The following is a 13,089-nucleotide window of genomic DNA, read 5'->3' on the forward strand; positions in this document are numbered from 1 at the left end:
ATCATTTGAAGAGATCCTTGTCTGCAGACTTTCCCAGTGCAATACATCTCATGAACTCCTGACTGCTGCTACTAGGGTATTGATTGTGAATCCAAGTAAGATGAAATCACTGACAGTTTCAATTTTTCTTTATCATGAACATCACATCATGCCTCTTAGTCCAGTGGTAAGAAATATCATTTTCTTGATATTGATATATAATCCATATTGAAGGCTGTTTTCTATGATTGTCTGCAACAAGTGCTTCAAATCCTCTTCCCTTTAAGCAAAAAAAGGTTGTGTCATCTGCATAAAGCAGGTTATTGATGGGGTTTTTTTCCCAATCTTGATGCTGCATTCTTCTTCAAAGACTCCAGGATATATGAAAACAAGCTTCTACAATGACAAGGTGGTTGTTGGTAATAATGAATTGATTACCAGAAAAAGTTGTTGTTGTTGTCGTTGTGTGCCATTGAGGCACTTCTGACTCATAGTGACCCTATGTACAACAGCCCTATACCCTGATCTATCTGGTGCCAATCTCACTGTCTCTGACATGGCTACCCTATTACCACAGTGACTGAATCAATCCATCTCATAGTGAATCTCCCTCTATTGGACTGTCCCTTCACCCTCTCAATCATTACATCCTTCTCCAAGGACTGGTACCTCCTTGAAACATGCCTAAGGTATGTCAGGTGAAGCTTCAGAACCCTTGCCTCCAAGGAGCAGCCTGGTTTCATCCTCTCTAGGACCAACCCGTTTGTTCTCCTAGTAGTCCATGATATAGTCAATGCTCTTGTCCAGCATCACAGCTCAAAAGAGTTAATTCCCCTTCTATCATCCCTAATCATTGTCCAGATTTCTGAAGTATAGCACATAATTGCAAAGACTACAGCCTGTATCAGGTGCACCTTAGTCTACACACTGACATTGTTGCTCTTCGGTACTTTGGAGAGGTCTCTGACAGCAGACTTTTCCAATTCAATTTGTCTTAAATTCCTGGCTGCTGGTATTAAGAGTGTTGATTGTGGAGACAAGCAAACTGAAGTTGTTAACAATCTCAATCTCTTCATCATCTATCATGATACGGCCATTGATCCAGTAGTGAGAATCTTTGTTTTCTTGTTGAGCTTCAATCCATATTTAAGCTTCAGTCCTTGACCTTCTGCAGAAATTTCTTCAGGTCTTCCTCCATTTCAGCGAGCAGGGTTATGTCATCTGTGTAATGCAGATTGTTGATAATCTTTCCCAGAAGCTGGACGGTCAAGGCCTGAGACCTTAAATAGTTTTAGAGCAGAGCATGGTATGCAAGATGGGAGAGTAAACTTGGACCAAAATATTTACACATTTTAAAATTCTAGTTAATCAACTACTTTTTTTTCCTCACAACTATAATCATCCTTCAATAATTAGAACATTGCATGTATGGACTATGAATGTTTTAAAACTTGGTGTAGTTATTGTTGTGTGTCATCGAGTCTGAACCAACCCAGCGTTGAACTTCCAGTGGATTTTCAGAGGCATTTAATCTCATGGGAGAAGATTGCCCGTCCTTCTTCCTTGAAACAGCTGGTGGATTAGAACCACATGTCTTTGGGAATGTAGTGCAGCTTCTTACCACTAGGCCACCAGCTCCACTGTTCAAAAGTAGAAGTTGTAAAAAATTATGTGAAACACCTGAACATCAACATTTTAACAGTTAGTGAGATCAGATGGGCTGGCTTTGGCTACTTTGAGTTAGATAGTCTCATTGTTCTCAAATTTAGCAAATTAAAACATGATTTCAGAAAAATAATTTTTGTATAATTATTTATTTATTTATTGTAAGTATGCCTTCTACAGGGAGTTCTGGTTCTTACAGTCTGTACAGTTGCCATACAGCGGTCACTTGTGGTTGCTGTGAGGCTGAACACTATGACACTAATGTGTCAAATGCGTTAATGGCTGGTTACCCAATGAGGACAGATAGTGGGGTGGAGCTCCCCGATTAAAACAAGCTTGGAAGGAGGAGTGGCATCCACTTTCATAATAGCTTACCTCTGGAAACCCTATGAACCTGGAGAAAGGATGAGAGACACCCAAGTGTTGAGGACTCTCCTTCATAGGGTCGCTATGAGTTGTCTGAGACTCGACAGCATTTAACAACAACAACAGGACATTTCACTTCTATCTCAAAAGCCATTCCTCTCTGATGGTTCATATTTTCCAGTATTTTATAGAAAATCAACTTTTAACAACTTCTGTGGGCAATTAATGGAATTCCCCATTCAAAAACTGGTATTGTTGTAAATTAAGCTATTTGATTTTATATGTATAGTATTTTCCAAAAGTTATTATTTTATACATTTTTGCCTTAGAAAACTTCAACGTGGTGAAAGACTTTTATGGAAAATTCTTTCAGGATAGACCTAGGAAAGGAAAATTCATCTCACGCAGAGATAGTAGAACATAATACAAGAATTAAAATTTGTATATGTAGATAGTATGCACAACCTTGAAGCATTGTGGTTTATATTTTTTTAAGATTCTGAAAATATTTTAAAAAAACAACAAAACAACAAACCTGTAGATACTGCATGTGGATTGTATTAGGATTTGCCATTTTAGAGTACACATACTTACTTTTATATGTTAGAACACTAGATTTCATGTGTTAAAACTTAGTTCTGGAGAAATACAATAAGCCAGTAGAACTAACATGTTATAATGTCATATGGAACTAATCAATAACATAGATGTTGTGTTGTTGTTATGTGCCGTCAAGTTGCTTGTGACTCACAGCAACCCTATGTACAACATCCCTAAACTCGGCACTGTCCTGTGCCAATCACACTATCTCTGACACACCCATCCCGATTACTCCAGTCACTGAATCAACCCACCTCATAGAGGGCCTTCCTCTTGTGCGCTGTCTCTCCACCCTCCCAAGCATGGTGTCCTTCTCCAAGGACTGGTTTCTCCTTACAAAATGTACAAAGTATGTTAGACAAAGCTCCAGAATGCTTGCCTCCAAGGAGCGGCCTGATTTAAATCTCTCTAGGATGAATCTGTTTGTTTTCCTAACAGTCCATGGTACCCTCAATACTCTTCTCCACCACCACAGCTCAAAGACATCAATTCTCCTTCTATCCTCCTTAGTCATTGTCCAACTCTCTGATGCATAACAAGTGATTGCAAAGACCATGGCCTATATCAGACGCACCTTGGTCTCTAGAGAGACACCATTGCTCTTCAGAACTTTGGAGAGGTCCCTAACAGCAGACTTTCCCATGCCAAGCAAACTAAAGCTATGAATAATCTCAATACCTTCACCATCCATGCTGATGTTGCCAATTGGCCCAGTGGTGAGAATCTTTGCCTTCTTGACATTGAGTCTCAATCCATATTGGAGGCTGGAGTCCTTAACCCTCTGCAGCAAGTGCTTCAGGTCCTCCTCAGTTTCAGCAAGCAGGGTTCTGTCATCTGCATAACGCAGATTGTTTATAGAACTTCCACCAATCCTGACCCCACATTTCTCCTCATAGAGCCCAGCCTGCCGGATAATCTGTTCTGCTCTGCATAAAGTTTGTAAAGGTATGGAGACAAGTCACATCCCAGGCAAATGCCCTTCTCAGTTTTGAGCCATGCAGTGTTTCCTTGCTCTGTTCTGATGACTGCTTCTTGGTTCAAGTATAGATTTCTCATTAGCACAATCAAGTGTTCTGGGATTCCCATTCTTCTCAGAGTCAGCCACAGTTTGTTATGATCCAAACAGTCAAACACCTTTGCATAGTCAATGAAACATAGGTATACATTCCTCTGATATTCCCTAATTTCAGCTAAGATCCATCTAACATCAGCTACAATATCCCTAGTACCATGACCCCTTCAAAACCCAGCCTGGACTTCTGGCAGTTCTCTGCCCATGTGCTGTTCCAGTTGTTTTTGGATAATCTTCAGCAGAATCTTGCTTGCATGTGAAATCAATGGTATTGTTCTGTAGTTTCCAGACTCTCTTGCGTCACCCTTCTTTGGAATGGGAACAAATATAGATCTCTTCCAGTCAGTTGGCCAAGTGGTTGTTATCCAGATTTCTTGGAACAACTTGGTGAGCACGTTTACGGGAATATATGTTAGCTGAAATATGTCAATTGGTATACCGTCTATTCCTGGGGCCTTATATTTTTGCTGTTTCTTTCAAAGCAGCCTGAACTCCTTCCTTCATCACCATAGGCTCTTGCTCATGTGTTGTTTCATTAAATTCTTCTGTGTCTGCCAGTTCCTTTCGATACAGTGACTCAATAATGCAGATTCACAGTTTTAATGTCTCAATTATTCTCATTTAAAATGGCATAGAGCAATTATGTATCTAAAATTCTCCTATCATGCCAATTTAACTAGCTTTTTCTACATTATTTGAGGTAAAGCGTATATTTAGATCTCAACAGTTATAGAACAATACAATAGAAAGAGGAGACTAATGGAGAAAATTCTGATATATATTGTCATCCAGAAACTCAGACTGAATTAAGCTTTGATATCTAAAATACAAATATGGTTTAGTCATCACTGTAGGCTTTTGACACATTATCTGAAGAGGAAATTTGGACTGGAGACTCATGGGAGAGTCTTCTCACAAATCATGAGAGTTGTCTTTTTCTTTGCTCTAGTGGCTTAAAAATAAGGAGCTGTGCTTTCAATCCAAGGTAGAAGCTGTTTCATGGGAGAAAGTTGGTCAATCTTCTCTCATTGACTGTGAAAACCCACTGGAGAATCAGCTATGAGTCACTTTCAACTTGACACCACATAACGGCAACACATATTCAACATATGTAAATGTATTTATTATTTATGTGTGTTTGTCTTATATATTATGGAAGCATGAATATAGTAATAATTCTCCAAAACAGCAAGGATACCACACTCACAAGTCATTTTAAAATTTAAAAATTTGAAATTTCTCATTATAGGAAACAGTATTGTTATCTTTTTCCAAGATGCTTTTCTTTTAAAAGCACTGAATAAATACTTTTATGTTGCCCATAGAATTTCATTCTCTTTGTTACGATTCTTACAACACTTATAACAAAATCCTTTCTTTCTGGTTGACTTTATGATTCTACTTCTCCAATAAAAGTTTTATAGCAAGAGTCTAATGAATCGGACCCTATAGAAAAGAAAAGTAAATTGGCCTGCTTCAAAGCTTGCAAGCTATAGCAATAAGTTCTACGGATTTATTGCAGAGCTCTTCATTGCTCCAATAAGGGTCCCTATTGCATTGTTTCCAAGACTTCTTTACAACTTCTTTTAAAGGAAAACACAGCCTAGATCTATACCATCAAAATCACAGAATGCCAAGGACTCACAGAGAAACCAAACTGGGAAAGCTTTTGAATTCAATATCACCACCAACATGAAAAAGCAGCAGCTATATAGAGCATATTAAAAGACTGCATTTAGGTACTACTCTTAGAAAGCCTACATTATGATTAAGCAAAGAAAACAAGAAAGGCTACAAATATAAACATAATCTAAGTTTATAATATACACAAATATAAATGTAATCCTCTCAAAGGAGTCCCATGACATGAGTCCTTAAAACTCCCAGAACTTAGAGGTGAATTAAGGTTCAAATATATTTGACATTTCAAAGAGTCAAAGTTAAGAAACTTAGAAAACATTTACAGAGACATTACTCCTTAAGTTGCTAAACTCTAGAATGGAATTTTTATTGAGGTTGTTGTTTATTTCTTTTAATAGGAGAAACCAAAGTGAGCTGACTAGATGACCCAGTAATTACTCTCAACTAAATTTATCTAATTAATCTAGGCCAAAGTTGAGAGTTCTGCTATATACTTCTGGGTACCCGAATTAGATAAAGGAAATGAACCTCAGACTAGATTTATTGTGAAACAAATTTCTTAAAAAAGGTTTAAATATATCTTGTAAATTACTAAGCAAATGACATTAATTTAGTAATTATAGGTGAGAGTTTTATTTCTTATACATAATTTATCAAGTCATATTTTATCAAGAAAGTTTAATTTGAATCGATTTTAAATGTAAGTGATATAAGTGAAAAATAAAAATGAAAAGGTGCTAAAATGAACTGTTTTTCTTCTTAATAAACTTAAAATTTTTTAAAAAATTTAAGAAATTCGTTTTGGCATGTATCATAAGATTTTGATCAAAATAATGATTGGAGAGAATGACCTCGAATTTGTAGTTAGTTATTAGGTTCCACAGTCAGCACCAACTCAGACAGACACAATGTACAACAGAATAAAACCCTATCTCATCCTGAACCATATAGCTTTAGGGGGGGAAAATCATAATCCTTAACATATGACATTGATTATATTCTCCTGGTAAGTAATAATATTGAATGATTATGATACTAAGTATCACTTTGACCTAGAGGGTGAGAGTTGCACAGTCAAATCAAATTCCCAAATTTGAATCCACCAGCTGCTCCACAGAAGAAACAGGAACAATCCCATCTCATGTGCTGTAATGTCACCTATGAGGAAATTCTTCATCTCATGTACTTTGAACATATTATCCAGAGGGGCCAATACTTGGGAGAAGACATCATGTTGGAAAAGATAGAGGGTCAGTGAAAGAAAGGAAGACCCTCAATGACATTGAGATGGAGGGAAAGAAAGGAAGACTCTCAATGATATGACACAGTAACTATATCAATAGAGCATATCAGAGATGGGAACATGGTACAGAATGGACAAGGTTCAAATGCATTGTTCATAGTGTTGCTATGGGTTGTAATTGACTCAATGGCACTTAAACCACAATAGCAATAACTATTGCTTAATAAAAATCATTGGTGCCTTAGTGTTTAAAACACTCCATAGTTAATCAAAAGAATACCTACTTAACATATTAATGCTGAAGGAAAACTATATGGTAGTTTTTTTCTATAAAGGTTTATACTTCATTAGAAATTTTATGGGACAGTTCTATCTATCTTACAAACAGAATCTAAATAGAGTTGATGATGATCATGGGAATTTTGGGTAATTGCTTTCTGACCATTATTTTATTGACCTAATTATTAATATTAAAATATTTTATTTTGATTCACCATCTAGATTATAAAGCTGAGCAAATGAAATTATTTGACCTCCTCTTGCATGGCATCACGAAGTTTGACTAGTCATGAAAAAGTGAAGGTGCTATTTTAAACCAAAATCTTATTTATACTTAGGTCAAAATTATAGAAATTACAAAATGTTTAAGATTAATCTACTAAATTTCTGTAAATGCATATCTATCTTATTGTTCCTGAATATTTAATTTAAATATGCTATTTATGAAATACATTATCAAAATTTCTGAAAATAATCTCTTTTTTAACTTTTAAATTCTAATCTATTCTGAAATAATCTTTGTACACCAGGTCCACTCACAGTCCAACACAGAGACATTTTAACTTGCTGAAGCTATAGATGAGAATAAATCATGTGAAAATTAGCTGTACATTCACATACATCAACATCATTCATTCACTTCTTATGGTTGTTAGGTTCCATGGAGGTAATTTCAAATCATGCCAATACTATTAACAACAGATTTGGAACTTGCCCTGTCGTAGAGCCATTCTTTTGATCTCTGAACTGCTCCAATCCATTGTCTCAGTCATTGTGTCAATCTTTTCATTCAAAGTCTTTTTCTCTTTTCCTTACTCTTCTCTTTCGTCAGTGTACTGTTCCTCTGCAGTGACTGGCCATGCCTGACAACATACATGCCCAAGTGTGTGGCATGAAGGTCCACCATCCTAGCCTCTAAGGAGAACCCTGTTTGCTTTCCAGGACCACAAGTCAAAGTTAAAACTTTCAGATACATAGGTAACTGAAAAGGCCATGGCTGGTATCAAGGTCACTTTAGTCTTCAAATTTTCATCATCTTTCTTTAGCCTTTTGAAGAGGTTCTTGGCAGTAGATGTTTGAAATTCATTACATGAATACTACATTCACTTAAAAAGTATTTATACAGCTATTTAAATGTTTTAGGATTATTACATGTCACTAAAAAAGATACACCTTCTGCCTTCAGGTGCTTAGTATTAAGCAAGGATAAAGACATGCTATAAACCGATTTCAAATTCTAAAGATAATATTCTGTGTTTTTTGACCATTTTGAAATTGTATTATCAGTCTTTTCTTCTGGAAACCCTGTAGGATTCTAAGAACTTTAGTGATGAGACGCTTGTATGAGATGGTATTGCCAAATATTTGTTCCCAGTCAGTTGATTTTCTTTTCACCCTTTTGGAAAACGTTTTTGATGAGCACAGAGATTTATCTTTAGAATGTCTCATTCATCAATTTATCCTCTTTAGAGATTGTGTATTTCTGACTGTATTTACCAATCCCTTTATACTGTAGACTAGGACTTCTAAGGTTGGTCCCAGTTTGTATCTTATGAGCTTTATGGTTTGGGGTTTTATTCCAAGGTCTCTGATCCACCTGAGTTGATTTTTGGGTGTGGTGTGAGATGTGGATCCTGTTTCAACTTTCTACAGGTTGCAGTCCAATTTTACCAGCCCTATTTGTTGAAGAGGTTGTCATTTCCCCATTTGAGAGGTTTTATTTCCTTGTCAAACATCAGTTGACTATAGATAGTGAAGTCCATTTTTGGGTTCTCAATTCTGTTCCATTGGGTTATGTGCTTGTCATCGTACCAATACCACACTGTTTTGGTTACTTTTGCTGTGTAGTAGGTTTTGAGATTAGGGAGTGCTATGCCTTCATTTTTGTTTTTCAGAAATATTTGCTTATTTGGGATCTCTTTCCTCTCTAAATAAATTTGACAATTTCACTTTCGAGCTCTTTGAAAAATGATTTTGGTATCTGTATTGATATTGTGTTGAACATGCCATTGCTTTTGGTAGAATTGTCATTTTTACAATATTGATCCTTACTATCCATGAATGGGACACATATTTCCATTTCTTTAGGTCTTTACTGTGTTTTGCAAATGTGTTCTGTAATTTTCTTTGTATAGGTTTTTTGTATCTTTGGTTAGGTTCATTCCCAAGTATCTCATTTTGTAGTTGGCTATTGTAAATGGTACTGCTTTCTAGATTTCCTTCTCTGAGTTCTCCTTATTACTGTAGAGGAATCCCACTAATTTTTGGGTATTTATGTTGGATCCTGCCACTCTGCTAAATTGATCAAGTAGCTCTAATATGTTTGTTTGGTTGAGTCCTTGGGGTTTTCTGTGTACACTATCATATCATCTGCAAAGAATGACAATTTAACCATCTCTTTGCTGATCAAGATGTCTTTTATTTACTTCTCGGTGTTTTTCCCTAGCAAGTATTTTCAATACATTATTTAATAGAAGGGTGAAAGGGAACAGCCTTGTCTGGTTCCTATTAATAGAAAAAAATGTTTTCAGTCTTTCTCCAGTGAGAATGATATTGGCTCTTGGATTTGCATATATACTTTTGACTATGTTTAGGAAATTTGGATGGCCAACAGACAGATGAAGAAACGCTCCAAATCAATGGCAATAAGAGAGATGCAGATCAAAACCACAATGAGATAACATCTTCCCCCAATAGCGATGGCAAAGTTTAGCAGGGCATCAAGTAATAAATGTTGAAGAGGAAGTGGTGAGACATTGACTCTGATATACTGTTGGTGGAATTGTAAAATGGTACAACCACTCTGGAAGGCAGTTTGGCATTTACTCAAAAAACTGAATGTAGAAATTCTGTATGATGCAGCTTTTCCACTGTTTGGAATATACCCTGATAAAATGAGAACGAGGCACAAAGACTTGTACCCCAATGTTCAAAACAGCTTTATTTACCATTGCAAGAACATGGAAACAGCCCAAATGCCCAACCACAATTGAATGTTGTTGTTGTTGTTGTTGTTATTGTTGATGTTGTTGAGTGGAACACAACACATACTCTATGATCAAAAGGCCTGAAGCCTTTCTATAACTATCTTCATTTATCAAAGTTCATAGAGTTTCTAGGGACAAGTTGTTTAGGAAGTGGATGCCACTCTTGCTTCCAAAATACAAAATGGATTGAGAAATTATGATACATTCACACAATGGAATACTATACAGTACACAAAAGCAATGATTTTGTTTTTATTACTACCTTACGTGGGAGGGCCTGGACAGCATTTTGCTAAGCTAACTCTGTCTCTAAACTTGTCTATAAAGACAAGTGTAAGGACTTATTGTAGAGTACGTACGAGGATCCAAGGAGGGGAGGGGAGATTAAACATAGGGTCACACAATTTGATGAGTGGAAGGAGGGATTGGTAAAGGAAAGGGGAAAGGTCTAGTGTGAAAAAGAATTTATATGAACTTCATGAACTGTTTATGTAAACCAGTATAAAATAAAGGATTTTTTAAAAAAAAGTTAAATAATCCAAATAATCTACACACAGCAAAGAGTATTATACTTTAAATAAGTATATGAAAATATACTAAAAAAAGATTACCTTTTGGAATGACTAAATCCAGGTTGCTTTGGAATCAAGGGAAAAAAAATCCAAAAACAAACAAACTAAAAAACCTCTGACTCAGAGAAGAGGGTCAGGACACATTTCCTAGACAAGAAATAAAAAACAAAACAAAACCAAAACCCAACCATGAGTTAAATATTGAAATGGAATGAAGAATAGTAGCAACACTATGAACAACAGATCTGAATGAACAATGTCTTATTCTGTGCCATCCTCACACTTCCTTATATACTAGAATCCATTTGTGCTGTCAGCATGTCAACTTACCTTGGTTGAAGGCCTTCTCCTTTGCCAACTCTGCTTTTCCAAGCATCATGTCCCTCTCCAAGGAATAGTCTCTCCTATCAATCTGCCCAAAGCAGGTGTGGCAAAGCTTTATCATTTTTATCTGCAGGGAGCACAGTGGCTGCACTTTCCTGAAGGCACATTTACTCTTCTGTCAGTCCATTAGATGTTTAGTTCTCTTCTCCAACACCATAGATCAAAGGCATCAATTCTTCTCTGTCATCCTTATTCATTGGCCAGCTCTCCGATGCATAGCTAGTGATCAGAAAGAGCATGGCCTGAATCTGACACAAACTGATTCCATTTCCTTGGTCCTCAAACTAACATCATTGCTTGTCAATAATTTGAAGAGGTCCTTCACTGCAAACTTTCCCAGTGCAATACATCTCCTAATTTCCTGACTCCTGGTACCAAAAATGTTGGTAGTGGGTCCAAGTAAGATGAAGTTGTTGACAATTTCTCCATCATGATGGAGATTGCATATTGGTCTACTGGTGAGAATTTTTATTTTCTTGAGGTTGAGATGCAATCCATGTCAAAGGCTGTAATCTTTGATTTTCTGCAACAAGAGCTTCAAGTACTCCTCACAGTAAGCAAGGTTGCATCATCTGTATAACACAGGTTACTGATGAGTCTTCCTTTGATCATGATGTCACATCCTTCAAAGAGTCCAGGTTCTCAAATAATTTGTTCAACGTAAAGATTAAATATGCATGAAATGACAATACAACCTCAAGATACCCCCTTCTTAATTTTAATCCATATAGTATTCTCTTACTCTGTTCTCACAACAGCCTCTTGGTCTAGGTATAGGTTTAGCATGAGTACAATTAAGTACTCTGTGATTCTCATTCTTCTTATTCTTAACTTGTTATGATCTACACAATAAAATGCCTTTGTATCGTCAATAAAGCCTAAAGAGACATTGTTCTCGTATTTTTTACTTTCAGCCAGGCTCCATCTGACTTCAGCATTGATATCCCTGTCTCCATGGCCTCTTCTAAATCCTGTTTGAACCTCTGACAGAACTTCTGGCTGTTCTCTATCTGTGTACTATCTAGCTATTTCTGAATGATCTTCAGCAGTATTTTGCTTGCATGTAATATTAATAATATTGCTCAGAAGTTTCCACATTCTGTTGAATCACCTTTCTTGGAAATAGAAACAAATATGGACCTTTTCCAATCCATTGGCAAGACAGCTGTCCTCCAGATGTCTTGGTGAGCATATTGGGGATGCATCTATTATTGAAACAAGTCAATTGATATCTCCAAATTCCTGGGGCCTTATTTTTTCCCAGTGTCTTCAATTACAGTTTCCACATCCTCCTTATTTACCACTGTCTCCTGTTCATATGGTCTTCCTGAAATATATAAATGTCAGTAAGCTCTTTTTGGTATAGTGACTCCTTCTTTTCCCTCCATCTTCCATTGATGCTTTCTGGATCATTCAACATTTTGCCATAACATCTTCAATATTGTGTCTCAAGGTTAAATTTGCTTTTCATTTCTCTCACTTTGAAAAATGCAGAGAGAATTCTTCCCTTTTTATTCTCCAATTCCAGCTCTCTGCCCATTCCATTATGATACTTTGCTTTGTCTTCTTGAGCTATCCTTTGAAATCTTCTGTTTCACTCTTTTACTTCAGCATGTTTTCTTTGTGTTTGGTTTCTCAGTGACCTAGGGAAATTTTCAGTATCTCCTCTAATATCTATTTAATCTTTTTCTTTCTCCTTCATCTTTGTAATGACCTTTGCTATCTTCACGGATGATATGCTGTGCTCCTCCACAACTCATCCGGTCTTTGGTAATTTGTGTTCAACGCTTCAAACCTATTCTTAAGTGTTCAAAATCCCTAGCTCTAAGAGGGATGCAAATCAAAACAACTATGAGATATAATCTCACCCCAGTAACAATAGCAAAATTCAACAGAGCAGCAAACAGAAAATGCTGACAATGTTGAAACTGGAACCCTTATTCACTGTTGGTGGAAGTGTAAAATGGTGCAACCACTGTGGAAGGCAATATGACACTTTCTCAAAGAGTTGCAAATAGAAATACCATTTGACCCAGCAATTCCACTACTGGAAATATACCCTAAAGAAACCAAAACTGCCAACCAAGCAGATATATGCACATACATGTTTATTGCAACTTTGTTCATAATAGCAAAGATCTGGAAACAACCCAAGTGCCCATCAACAAATTAATAGAGAAGCTGTAGTATATTCACACAATGGAATACTGCGCTGCGTTGAAAAACAAAGATCTCATGAAATATACAAAATAAGTGACCCTGGAGGTCATTATGCTGAGTGAAATATCTCAGTTACAAAAG

Source organism: Elephantulus edwardii, unplaced genomic scaffold (genome assembly GCF_000299155.1).
Source record: "Elephantulus edwardii isolate Elephantulus edwardi_28Jun2011 unplaced genomic scaffold, EleEdw1.0 scaffold00012, whole genome shotgun sequence".
Lineage (NCBI taxonomy): Eukaryota > Metazoa > Chordata > Mammalia > Macroscelidea > Macroscelididae > Elephantulus > Elephantulus edwardii.